The sequence below is a fragment of the Sinocyclocheilus anshuiensis genome, unplaced genomic scaffold (assembly GCF_001515605.1).
Source record: "Sinocyclocheilus anshuiensis isolate Anshui unplaced genomic scaffold, SAMN03320099.WGS_v1.1 scaffold1089, whole genome shotgun sequence".
NCBI classification, from domain to species: Eukaryota; Metazoa; Chordata; class Actinopteri; order Cypriniformes; family Cyprinidae; genus Sinocyclocheilus; species Sinocyclocheilus anshuiensis.
The window spans coordinates 1,056,985-1,070,536 of NW_015555709.1; the positions used below are offsets into that span (position 1 = coordinate 1,056,985).

At 37.4% G+C, this 13,552-nt stretch overlaps 2 long non-coding RNA genes across 2 annotated transcripts in view; one reads left to right on the forward strand and one right to left on the reverse strand.

The window, feature by feature from the left end:
- Nucleotides 1-3,399: 3,399 nt before the first annotated feature.
- Nucleotides 3,400-4,816, forward strand: LOC107671880 (uncharacterized). Its single transcript, XR_001632270.1, has 2 exons — nt 3,400-3,607; nt 4,214-4,816. It is a non-coding gene; the product is annotated as an uncharacterized LOC107671880 (long non-coding RNA).
- A 2,557-nt stretch (nt 4,817-7,373) lies between these two features.
- LOC107671877 (uncharacterized) overlaps nt 7,374-13,552 on the reverse strand; it is a 10,650-nt gene continuing 4,471 nt past the window's right edge. Inside the window, exons 3-5 of the long non-coding RNA XR_001632266.1 lie at nt 10,777-10,849; nt 8,157-8,262; nt 7,374-7,683 (exon numbers count right to left, since the gene is read on the reverse strand). This is a non-coding gene — a long non-coding RNA (uncharacterized LOC107671877). The remainder of the gene's footprint in view (nt 7,684-8,156; nt 8,263-10,776; nt 10,850-13,552) is intronic.

The window sequence follows — 13,552 nt, forward strand, 5'->3', positions numbered from 1 at the left end:
GCATACCAACAGATAATAGAAAAACTTAAAATAGATTCAATAAAACAAGTATAAAACATCTTCATAAAAGAAACATCCACATGAAAAGTTTCCTCAGAAAATACATACGTTGAAGAGCTTTCCCTCTAATCATATCAGTGTTTGCCTCTGTGTTTATCATCAAACACAGTGCCTAAATATTTGTACTCCTTGACCACTTCTCCCTGGCAGCCAGCACAGGTACAAAATTCTTCTTACGGAAGTCAATGAACATCTCTTTTGTTTTAGAAGCATTAATGTTAAAAAATGAAGCATCACACCATTGAATAAAATTATCTATCACTGGACCATGACTCCCATCTGACTGAGGAGAGACACAATCACAGAATCATCTGCTAATTTAATAATGTGTCTCCCCTCAAAAACACTCCGATAATCATCAGTATATAAAGAAAACAAGAGAGGGGACAAAACACAACCCTGTGGGGTACCAGTAAAAGACAACAATGCATTGGACAACACCCCATTAACACATACTCTTTGGGATCTGCTAGTTAAAAAATCCACCAACCAACCAACACAGACTAATTTAAAATTTTCAACAAGTTTCTTTGCCAGAAAATTCAAAAAATGATCATATTTTTTTAATTTGATATTTACAATGAATGTTTGTCCAGTCAGCTGTAGAAATCATAGTAGTTAAACCATAGTACATGACAAATGTTAATAGTGTGATACATTTTTGTTTAAAAATATTTAAAATAAATTACTTACTTTTAAATATATATATTTAAAGATATATATTTAAAAGTAATTTATTTTAAATATTTTTAAACAAAAATGTATCACACTATTAACATTTGTCATGTACTATGGTTTAACTACTATGATTTCTACAGCTGACTGGACAAACATTCATTGTAAATTGCAACACCGTTTTTACGTACCTTACTGCACGTTTCGCCGCACTTTCAAAGAGAAATGTCCACTGAGTGGCGCTAAAACACAGGTTGAATACGTCATCCCTGGCACGTTTTTATTACGTGTTGGAAATATGCCCTACACCAAACTCAACCCTAAACCTACCCGATAGTGTTAACAAATGCAAAACTGATTTAAAAACACATTTTTTTGATGCAACCGTGCCATTTTAACTTCCTTATGTGCAGATTTTAACTGTTTTGTCGAACCGTAGTTACACGGGATTCGAACTGGAGCCTCACCTCTCAAGTATATATATATATATATAACATCAAATTTTAAATAAAATATTTACTTAACTACATTTAAAAAATTTTACAAATATTTTTTAAAAAACTAATATTATATATATGCTTTCAAAAAAAATTCTAAACATTAACGTGGTATCCATTCTAGTGTATATAAGATTTAAGATGGGGACAGAATGAGTGATTTCTACAGCTGATTGAATGGACAAACACTTGGGGACAAAGACTTTATCCTCAAACAGCAGGGAGGATGTTTGCCTTTAACCTCCATTGACACAGCTTTTGTTTTCCGCCAAAGTTTGACTTGGGTCAGTTAAACTACTGACTACTGGTTTCTTTGTTTTTTCTTTGGGTTCTGACCAGGTGCTTGCATTGTACTTTTAAGAATGCTGCAGTGGCCTTTAGAGCAAACAGTGGGGAACAAAAGTCTAACACAAAACAGGAACATTTCACTAATCCAATTTGATAAATGTTTTTCCATTATAAATCATCACAAACTGATACAAATGTTTTAGAATTTCAATGTTGTCTTCACTTTTAGGCTTTGGGGTTGGTACAATTTTAATGTTTTTAAAACCATCTCTTATGCTCACCAAGGGTGAATGTATGTACTTCTGTAATATGGTGAAATATCATTACAATTTAAAACAACTCCATTTCAATACATTTTAAAATGTAAAAACTACAGTTTTCAGTATCACATGAGTCTTCAGAAATCATTCTAATATGCTGATTTGGTGCTCAGTTATTATCAATGTTGAAAACAGTTGTGCTGCTTAAAATATTATGGTTTAACGTTTTAATATATAATATTTGTTTTATTCTCTAGTGAACAGAAAGCTCAAAAGAACAGCATTTATTTGAAAGATAATTTTTTTTGTAACATTTTCAATGCCTTTGCTGCTCCTTTTGATCAACCTAATGAATCCTTGCTGAATAAAAGCACAAATTCATAAGTAATAAGTAATCATGCTCAGAAGTGCTTGGAGACACTCACAGAGACAGTGCTGACAGTGACACACCTGCAATAGAGATTTTATCTGACAGGATTTCAAACCTCCTCCTCTGATGTAGAGTTCCTTAGGGTCAAGAACAGACAGAGAGAAAGAATGGGTGGTCACTGCATGCTCAGACAGCTCTGCAAACTCCTCATACAGATTCATAATCTACAAAAAAACAAATGAAGTGAAATGAGCTTTTATTTTCTTTTTAGAAGTGGTCAGCGCTGAACATGAATCTAGCTTTAGAGAAACCGGGAAACTGACCTTCTGCAATACTTCAAAGGCATCACACAACACTATATAGTGGGGACTGGGTCAAACTATTGAGTGCCACATCCTCTTTTGCAGGAATTTGCAAAGTTTCCCTATTATAGGCATGTGTTTTATTGACTACACCATTTCCAGAAGCTGCCCTAATTAACTGTACCACATCAGTGTCTGTATCAGCTTGCAAATTTAGAAGATTACACATGGCAAGCGAGAAAAAATCCTACAAAACACACACGGCTCCCAAAATGTGCCACATGAAATAATATTCCCAGGTGATTGTGAGAATTAGTCCTCAGGAATTCCATCAGATCTGTAATCAGTCAAACCCCCGCTGCTTCCTACCCACATGCCCATTGTCTTGTTTCGAATGCCTATAGAAATCAACAGGAGGGGTGGGGCATTCCTGCTCCTGTTCAGACTTGAGCTCATCGCACATTGTAAAAAACATGCTGTTTTTGTGATACAACGTGAAGGAAGCTTCAGCTATAAAGACTAAAGTCTGCGGCTGTATGTCATGTCAGCACAGGTAATGGTACTGTTAAAAACATGGGAAAGAACGGATGTATACTGAAACATGACTTTAATTTATTTTAGAGTAAAAATTAATGAATATATATGCAGAAATGTGCCAAAGGACAACAATAAAAAACCTAAACCCATAATACAATAAGAATTATCACTGAATGCTATGCAAGCTATGCTTTAGCAGTCAAATTGAACTTAAATTATTTTGAGATAAATAAGCAAGCAGAGTGCAGTACGCAAACCAAAACATCAAACTTAAATTATACTATAAATCCACATTTTACTTACAGAGTTTGTGGCACTAGGTGTGGTTCAGATTTATGATACGAAGGGGTGCGGTTTACAAAAAAAGGTTCATTCCCATTGGTCGCTGCCTGCTGGTGTAGCAGCGCTACCTGAAGCAGGTAGGCAAATAAAGACAGACCTGAGAAAGAGGATCACACTGCTGCTCATCATGACAGGACGCACATTAGTTCCAACTAAAAACGTTCAAGACCTTCATACTAAAAGTTTAGGCCTTTTAATTTTTGCATGGTTTAACAGAAAACAATTTCTGACTTTTTGTTTCTTTAGCACCAATTTGGATCTAACGCCACGAGCAAGGTGAGTGTGTGGTCAAAATCAAGGTGGGTAACATTTAACAGCAGTTGTCTTGAACTGAAAATATTTTAAAATATTGTGTTGATTTCTTTTCAAGTGTTTCTACATTCAACTTGGCGATAATGATGTTAAAAAGACTAACTAAAAAGTTGTTTAAAGTATATAAATATATTACAACTTCAATTTTGATTGTGTGCATGCAAGTAGATAAATCAGTTCAGATTAGTACTGAAACGTGTGGAAAATCCCCCTCTCAAACACACAAGCATGTTCGCGGGGGGGTGGGGGTTTAGGGTTGAGTTACACTGTGTTGGGAGTCAAAATGCAGAGTTTTCTGTGGTTGGCAAAGCAAACAGGCCTCTTACCTGTATGACCTACAGGCACGGAGGGAGAGACAGGTTTGGGCTCGCTGAAGGGAGAGGCCAAGACACAGAGTACATTCTCTCACACTCTCTGAACACAACAACAGCCTTCGCAATGGAACATTTTGAACCTGCACAACAAAATAGTATCAGTTAGAAATGGAATTTGAAATTTCAATGTTCAAAATTTGAATGTACAGTGTTTTTAAATGGACTGTGTGCTTATGTTGTGTCATCCTTCAAACAGGTACAGACGTGCTGCGGAAGCCGAAAAGTGGTTTTATCTGCTCTGTGAATTCTATCCTTCATTCCACCGGAGTCTGTGTAGCTGTCCAATCAGATTTCAGTGGTGTGAAGTGTAGGAGACATGGAAAGAGCACTTTTTCCACAAGCTGCAAAGGTTGTTTTCATGGGCTTAACAGAAAAACAGCACAGATGCGAGGTGAAACGCATGTCAAGAACACAATTACAAGTTTTCAAAGGCATGCATGGCTAGTTTTGCGTTGTAGTATAATTTGCCATGTGCTTTCATGCTTGGACGGATCAATGCAGGCTGTGACAGTTGCATGCTAAACACTGTGAATGTTAATCCCCCGCTGTCCTATTGTGTATTTAAGTTCAGTGTATCTAAACATCTATGTAAAGCGTCGTACCTCACCCTGCCCTTTAGCGCACCGCTCCAGCTCCACACAACATGGCATGTTTGTTCATTTGCTGTTGTGGAGAGAGCCGAGGCGGGCTGAGTACACACACACCCACACATACAAGATTCACAAAGCCTGCCAAGATGTATTTATGTATGCTGGTTCAGCCTTTATCCTCTCAACCCACACTAATAAACTCACTTTACAAAATGTGTTTGTGTGAATTGCTTAATCCTGACAATAAACCACTACAATAAAACATAACCCTTACTCATTCCCTTGGTATTTGGAATATGAATGTTGCTGTTGATGAATTTCAATTAGTCCACCAAGCATGTGACCTGCTCTTTGCATGCATATGGTGAGGTTGAGACGATGTTAATGTTGGAAATGATTTCACACAAAGCCAAGCTGAGGTGAAGCGAGTTCAAAGCAAGGCAGGTACAGAGCGAGACACCCTCAGCTTTACAGAGTTCATCAACATTCAATGCAAAGAAACTTTTCTTTTGAGCAGTTTAGTTGATTCCCCTTGTGGAGTTGCTCCTCGAAAATGAAAAATAAATGCAAAGTTAGAGTTTCGCCTCAAGGTTACGCTCAACAAAGCACTCTTGCTTCTTGATTGTTAAATCATGTTTCGACTTGATCAGGGCCTATATTTAAGGCCTCAAAAATGAGATAACAGTGCTGAAAATACATGTTCAGCCAAAGCAATAAGGAACGTCATATAAAACAATGGTATCACATACATCTCACTGGTCATTTTCAAGCACAGCTTTGCTATTAAAGTGATTGGCAGAGTTATGTAAGAGATAATGTCCATTAGGCTGGTCATTATCACAATAACACTAAACCCAGGCACAAAGCGAAGAGGGGTTATATCACACTGAAGAGGTTTATTATGTGATAACGACATGCTGACTGTACATTATACCTTACATAACACCTGCCCATCTCTTTAACAGTGTTAAAAATAGTATAAATATAATTGTACTATTTTACATTCCCTTAGCTCAAACAGTAGAGGATAATGTCCAGCCACCATGATGGCCAAAAAAAAAATGAGTCTGCAGAAAATTGAAGAAGAAAAAAAAGAAAATATTGAAGAAAAAAGACTTTATGAAATGCATTTGGGTTTTAGAGGGCAGTGTAATACACACTTACCATCTTAAAGCACAGAACTGTGTGTTCTTATTATGCATTGATGTGAACCATGCATGACATTTTAAAAGGCTGGAAAAGCATCAAGGCAGCATTTGAAGCACAATGACTTCATTTAATTTGCTGTGATTTGACTTTGTTCGGTGTTGCGCATTTTGGTTTTGGTTTGCCAGGCACCACAGTTCAATATCCGTATTAAATACAAACAGCTTTTTAAAGCATAAAACATGCACACATGATCTCAGACATTGTTAAAAAAACAAAAAAAACTATATTTCACTCAAATCTGATATAACAGCTCGAAGTAAACAGGAACGTGTAGCAAGAAACAAGCTTAAATAATTGCAGATATCCAGTCTACAAATTTTACTCAGCAGCAAAAGTAAACAAAAAAGATTTATTTATATATATATATATATATATATATATATAATATATATACGTAGCTGCCTCATTAGCAACTGTTTCTATGGGCCGCAATATGTAAGCAATCCGCCATTTTTGGAACGGTCTGCGAACCTTTGAGCGCATTGACTGTGTGCGTCTACAACAGCAAGTTATATGCTCGTATATGTTTGAATACGCATTGATAATTATGGTGAATGACGTCAAGTTGACCATTCCAAAATGGCGGACGCGTCAACGTATCTGGAGCAGTCGAATAGGGAATCTTTACATATCTATGGGTTCAGGCACAATTGTGTATATACTGTATGTCATATATGTGTTGGAGAGAGGGGTGGGATGGTTACATGACAAATTATTATAACCGGACATGTTTTAATTGTACTGCATCTCAACAATGCCTATGTTAATTGATCTGTTGAATAAATAATTTATAACAATGGAGGACATTGTCACAAGTATCATGTTATTAATACGGCAAGTTAAAATAACTTCTTTAAAAAAACATGTCTTAAAATAATACAGCTAAAATTGTACTTGTAAGGATAAGTATACACAGAGGAAAGCCTTACTACTATTAGTGTAGCAGGGAGACAGTGCCAAATTAGACAACTTCAAGCTGTTGTCCGTTGTAGACATTACTATCCGTCAAGCAGGTAACGTTATTATTGCTAACATAGCGGACCCATCGAAAAATACATCGGCATCATCTGTATTAAAGAGAAAATAATCACTTCATCCGATGTTTAAGTGAATATAATAGCCTTGACAGCCTTACAGGAGTTCCACAACTATTGGCTTTGTTCTCTCTCACCGGACTCGTGTCACGTTATTGGGGTCGCTTCAACCCGCGGACATGAATAACAACCCATGGCAACAGTGTTAGTAGCCCAATTGGCAACACTGAGGTGTTGTAAAAGAGAAAAGCAGGCATTTGGACCAAAGCGCTGTGAGGAGAGAGAGGGGGAGACTCAAAATGTTTCTAAACTTAGAACGCATTTTTGCCCCGTTTGCGTTTGTGTTGTTTTACTACTTACATTTAAAGTATAAAACATTGTTATCTGCAATACACAGCGTGGTTTTTAATCATATTTTTAGGGGGGACAACCCTCAGATGGGGGGGTCCTGGGGTCCTGTCCCATTCCCCCCCCGACCCCCCCGGGATTTCCGCCTATGGAAACTCTAGATGGCACAGGCTGATGGGTCCCTAACACAAACTGATGATATTCACAGCGTTAAACTACATGGCACAAGCTGATTAGTTAATGTTTCATATGCAGCCAGTGAGCTTGCTGCTTTACATTTAAATGGCTGGTTAGCATCCACCAGAGCATTTCGCAGCATGCTTTCACAGTTCCTCTGAAACCCTCCACCTTCCCCAGCTCCACCCGTTTAGATCTGCTACAGGTTACTATATATGCTATTTGTGCAGCAGCAGTAATACTCACTGCACTGTATCAGCGTATGTACTGGCAGTAGCAAGTTCCTGTACTTGCTTTGCAGCAATAATCTGCAATAACGACAATAACCAACAGCAGCAATTTAGCAGCGTAGCTAGCAGATCTATTCTGCCAAGACCAAATACATTAACATTGTCATATCCATTACCATGTTAAAATCTATTTTTATTCAGTGGCAGAAACAGGCTTCTATACATAAGAGGCTTTTTCAAAAGCATAAAAAAAAGAAGTTTCGAACTATACATCTAACATTCAAAAAACATTCATATTCACAACCAAGTGTACATCAGAATATAACTGCACACATTTCCATATCAAAAACTAGAGGTGTGGTTACTCATTTCGCACACAAAACGATTAGTCAATCAAAACAGAGCTGATTTACATATTCAAGAATGGTCATGTTAAACGAAATTACAACATTCTGGTGCAAAAAGACTAACATTAGGAGGGGAAAAAACAACATTGAAATGTGTCTGATTTTTCTACTTTTGCCACAGTGGCAGAGGACATTGGACCTTACCAGCTGGAGCGCCTGGTGGAGCTGCTGACAGCTCATGAGTGTGAGGAGCTCATCTCTGCCATATCTCAACCTGAGGAGAGCATCTTCCAACACTTAGACCGACTATCTGCAGAAAGGAACCAGTTACTGCATTCAAGAAGACGCAGAAACACAGGTAAATATGATAGACACGAGAGCCGCTCCTTTAAATAGTTTAAATCAGCTCTAATAAATTGATACTTATTTGTTTTATGCTAATGAATTCCAGCAGTGCGATGTGTGAAGTGACACATCCTGCAGTAAATTAAGAGGTCATGAACAGCCAAATGTATTTGTTTATCTCCACTGCACACATCAGTCTGCCATCGAGAGGTCCACTCGAGAGACATCTCAACCAAACGAATTGTTGATATAATCCCTTTTCATCAGAAATTAAATCTATCGAGGCAGTGGGACATGATTGAATTGTTTAATTGCCTGAACAACTGAAGAGCTGCTGCTTCTATTACTGGCTGCTTTCCCTGTCTGCAGCACGTTTGATATTGTGCATGTGTGTGTGTGATTGTCAGACCAGCAGGCCCCCTGTCGCTCAGCGCTTAAGGACTGGCTGCAGATTCACGGCAAGCAGATATACTACGACAGGCTGTCTCGTGCACTGCAACAGATCGGCAGGACTGACATTGCCATAGGTCAGCCGCACACAACAACATTGACATGCATGCAATGCACCACATCGCTCAAACCAACCTGCAATATGTATAATATTGAGTAGAGATGCACAATATATTATCATAATGGCAAATATTAGAGATTTCTTTAATAGTCTTATTTTAAATTTATGTTTTAATTGTTCAGATGCTGAATATTTAATCATGCATGTTCATTTCAACTATTTTTTATTTATTCTATATAATTCATATTACCTTTGACAGCATCTAACACTCACTAAGGTTAATATAAATACAGTGCTTATAATTTAACAAACCCTGTAATCTTTAGCAAATCTTAAAATTAACATCCATTCTTCATACTGAAGAAAATTATAATGTCATTAAGCCTAAATTCACTTGTAAATAATGAAAATTATTGAATGTAGTTTTAGTGTTTTATAAGTGTTTAATTTTTTTTACCCAAATACACAAATTGTATTGTTGTTCCAAAGTCATATACTATCAACTTTCCCAAATTCATAAATATCTCAAGATTAAATATAGTTTCAAACATGCAAAGGTATTCAAAAGTTTTACATTTAAACTGAAGATAAAAATATATATATTTTTACAATTATATATACATATACACATTTATATATAAACATAAACATATATATAAACAGATTCTTGACCATTGTGTCAAAAAGATTTGGATTTTTTACTAATTAAGATTTTTAAAAACCTAAAAACAAAAGTCAGATGGTTCTTTAAGGTTTGTAAAAATGTCAAATTTCAAAGAAACTGAACTCAAAACACGCATAAATCGGTATGTCAATATTTTTTGAGAATGATCCATCTACAAACTAAACTGTGATAGAAGAAAGTGTTTTAATATAGTAAAACTACATACTTCACCTTTAAGATCCCCTAAAAACCACAGCTAACATGCCATTCTTTAACCAACAATGGAGATTGCCAGCCAGCAAGAAAAACTGAAGTTCTGCAAAGATGCAAAGTTTTTCATCACCTTTCCTTTTGTTTTTTTTGCACACCACTGATGCAATAAGCATCGAGCTAATTCAGAGCAATCTATCTTACACACCAAAAGATGAAATTCAGCAGCGTATAATGTTATTTTTATACATTTCTGATGGGATGCGCTTTGCACCCTGTCACTCCTCTGGCAGTGATTGTGGTCCAGCATTCAGGCGACTCCACAGCTGAATAGCATCGGATATGAGAAGGTGCAAACGATATGACAGCAGGCTCGCTGGAGCTGACATCAGATTCACTACACGCCATCTGTTCCTTTCGTCATCTCCGTTAAAGGGAGAAAAGGATAAACAGAGAAGAAGAGGGGGAAAATGACAGCCCAGAACATACAGCCCAAGAACATCCGTCAATCAAAGCAGTGCGTTGCAGAAAATAAAAACGATTCCTCTGCAAACACAGAACTTGATGCGTACGGCAAACGCACAATGCGGCAATTACAAGAGCTTTAATTGCCGGCCTGTAAATGTGCTCTGATGAGGAGTAGCCACTCAGCGACAGCACCTTGGATAAATTGCATACTTATGTTCCGGCATGTGTGTCTTCTTCAGTTGTTCTGGCTTTATTATACTTGGTACATTTATTGGGCCCGGCACACTTAGTTAATCTCATTTCCAGGCGTTCATGGAGGCCATTACTGTGTGTTTGATTTCTTAATGTGCTGCAAGAATCGCTTGTGTCTTGTACGACTATGAAATGAATGTCATGAATAAACAGCTGCTTTAACTGCCTCCAGCATAATTGTAATCAAGTAATGAAGTGAATTAATGTTAAAACCATATTAAGTAAAGACAACTAGAGAACCAGACTAGAAGTAATGCAATGCATGTGCTATTTATCTAATAGAGGTGGGTAAGAACATCAACCAGGACAAAACTCTTGCTATGCAGAGATATGTGGACGGCTACCATGAACTTGTCAACAAAATGGCCACTCACCTGGAGAAGCATGCATCAGAAGATCATGAAGACCATGAAGATCATGAAGACCATGAGGAGGTGCTGCATTACTCTGCAAAACAGGGTGAGATGCCTCAGAAAGGGTCATGTGTTTTAAATACTTTGAGTGATATTCCTGGGTCTCTATATCTAAACCATAAAATATGCTATTATGCAAATACATTTCAAAGGGGAGACTATCATACAGTTTTCAGTTTCAAGTAAGATAATACAGTTTTTTTCCCCCCTAAAGGTCGTGAATGTTAGTCAAGAGCTAGCCTAGTCTCTGAACAATGATTAGGTATTGTTACTGAACTGTTGGGTTTCTGATGATGTGGATATCAGAACAAGCCATTTTGGCCTCTTAATTTAAGCAAATGCTGTTTATGAACTGGGGCAGAAATTATGCAACAAGGGTCGGTAAGATTTTTAAATGTATTTGAATGCTCACCAAGGCTGCATTTATTTGATCAAAAATACAATAAAATAAATAAGTGAAATATTATTTCACTTTAAAACAATTTTTTTCTATTTTAATATATTTTAAAAATTGAATTTATTCCTATGATGCAAAGCTGAATTTTCAGCATTCATTATCCAGTCTTCAGTGTCACATGATCCTTCAGAAATCATTCTAATATACTGAATTGGTGCTCATGAAACATTTTAACAATTATCAATGATGAAAGCAGTTGTACTGCTTCATATTTTTGTGGAAACCTTTTTAGTTCTTTTCAGGATTCTTTGATGAATAGAAAGTTCAAAAGAACAACATTTATTTGTAATTGAAACTGAAAGTCTTTACTGTCTTTATTGTTACTATATATGTGTGTGTGTGTGTGTGTGTGTGTGAACTACCTTTGCAAACACAACATCAACCACTTAAATTACTTAAACTGTCAACTTAAGAGTCATATAAAATATAGTTGTCTGTAAGCAACTGTAACTTATCCAAAATAAATGAATCAAGCCAACAATTGTTTCTGATTGCTTGACAGCCAAAGGGTTCACCTGGAAAGACGTGGACTTGGTGGTGAAAAGGCAACCAGTACCACCTTATCAGCCCCATCTGCTAGACAGAGTATGGCCTCTACTTTACGGCCTCCTGCTTGGATTTGCTGGCACAGTACTCATAAGTGTGGCCGTCTTGCTTATTAGCATATATGTATCCCATGGCAACAGAACCAAATCCAAGGCCGAGTATCAACCCCGTCGCTGTCCCCTTCTCAGTGTTGTGACATCATCAGAGATACGCCACCCAGAGGACACAAGCAGACCGAGTAATGGATGTTCAGGACACTAATGAAGCCATGTTCATCAGTATGAAACACAATATTAAATGTGCCTTTGATGGCTGATTATGACCAATGATACTTGCCTCAAAGTGTCTGTTATCTCTTCCAGTGTGCTATTAAAACTACAGTTAGACAGTCACACACGTCGACACCTTCAGTTCCCACTGCTTCTCATAAAGACGTTTCTGCAATAAAGCACCTGACAGAACATAATGACAGCAATCTGTTACCTCCATCGAGACCGCTGTCATTGTCCTGTCAGTGTTTTGATGGGAATGCAGGGGAGGCTGCGCTGGAATGCAGCCTGGCTGCTGTTGCCTTGACAATCTTTGCACTTCCTGTTTCCAGTCCGCGACAGTGGCGGCGCGCTCGTCTGGCATTGAGAAAAAACTAATTATCCAGCCTGGCTCCTTCTCCCCTGAGCTTGCACATACCCCCTGAAGCAATCCACAAGGCTAATAACAATGACAATGCCTGCAGACAATGCAGTCTGTACGTCAACCTCAGAGAGACAGGATAGACTGGGCGAGGATGGCAATGAAAACACACAGGAGAGAGCGCTGAAAGGTACAGAAGGAACTAATTCAGCGAGATGAGCAATGCAGCAGGAAATGAGCTCACGCGCAAGCAAAATATGTCTCACACACACTGGCATCGTCTCTCTTGTCATTTAAGTGCTTCTCTTTTTCTAAAAAATATGTGCCCCCTCCTCATCTTTTTTCCTTCCTTTTATTTCTTCTATAATTTAACTAATTACTTCATTATACAAATCCAGACTAATGTGCTCCTGGAACCACACATCATGGATTAATAGTGGTGCTAAGAAGCAATTATAGGCAATTAGTTCATAAATCAACATCTAAACAAATTATAGTGCAGGGGAGGGGGGTGTTGTATGTTCAAAGCACCGGCACATACTGAAACTTTAGGAGTTCCATCAGAAAGACCTGGCGGATTCGTAGATTCAGAACCACCATGTAATCATCACTAAATCAAACAGTGTTTTAAGTTAAAAACCTGCAAGTATTTGATTATTTGTTTCAAGCTTATTTTAGAAAGGAATAGTGTATTCAAAAATCTTTTAATTGACAAACAACCAACAAATGATAGACTGGAAGTCATTTCATTCATTTCCAAAGTAGGGTAGTACAAAAGCTGCATGGAGTTCCAACTAAACGCATATGCAGAATTTTCAGATCCAGTTTAAGCTTGAATTATTGAACTTTTGCAGCTACGCCGTATGTTAACACCCAACCGGGTATGATGCATTCTAATCAAAAATAAGAGCATTAGAATTACCAACATTTTTGTACTAAAGCAGTGTGATCAAAAAAAAAAAAAAAAACAAGAAAAAAAAGAAAAAAAAAGAGTAAAATCAGTAAATTCATTCAAAAAGAGTAAATTCATTAATTTAACACAAGGTGAATAAGAGGACGTAACTTGACCAGTTTGCAAGTTCCATGTGACTGCCACTGGGGGGG